This window comes from Limulus polyphemus, unplaced genomic scaffold (genome assembly GCF_000517525.1).
Source record: "Limulus polyphemus unplaced genomic scaffold, Limulus_polyphemus-2.1.2 Scaffold77, whole genome shotgun sequence".
NCBI lineage: Eukaryota > Metazoa > Arthropoda > Merostomata > Xiphosura > Limulidae > Limulus > Limulus polyphemus.
The window spans coordinates 1,026,598-1,027,301 of record NW_013665687.1 but is presented as its reverse complement, the minus strand read 5'-3'; positions in this window follow the sequence as shown (position 1 = coordinate 1,027,301).

Below are 704 nucleotides of genomic sequence, written 5' to 3'. Positions count from 1 at the left end.
TTTAACTGAGTTGAAGAAAAGATTGGATGAATACACGAGTAGTAAGGGGTGGTTATAATTGGGAACTGGAAGGGACATTCTTGATGAGCTAATAAGCTGTGTTTGATTCCGTACCTAAGCAATATCTCAGCAAAAAGAAAAGATATGAGGTTCTTATTTTATATCATAGCTTGTTAATATTTTTGACAGGGTGTCTGGTGTGAGACGGGTGCTGTCACTACTTTGGGATCTGGGAGATCTACACCCAAATAAGTGTCAATTTGGGACCCTGGAGTTGTTGAGCTGCAAGATGCAGACCCCATTTTGTCAGGGAATCCTTCTGGACTCTTAGCCACCCTATTACCATTATTTACCTCTGTAACTCAAGTACTGTCCTATAGAGAGTCTCACTGGCTTCACACTTTGTCCTCCACTGCATCGCCAAATGGCATTACAGATTGTTGAAGTGGACTTCATTCACCCATGGTATTCACTCGGTCATGTTGTAGCCTAGTGATTTCCTCCACTTCATAGTGAGAGGGCATTTACTATCTCACCAAACAGAGATATATATTGTTTAAGTGGATTTCATCCACCAGCAGTACTTCCCTTCTTACTTATGAGATGACTGTGTATCTGATAAGGGGTTCCTGTCTGACCTATTTATTTCTGTTGTTCTCGAATAGAGCTTTATAGTTTGTCTCCTGATGATCAAGAATTGATTG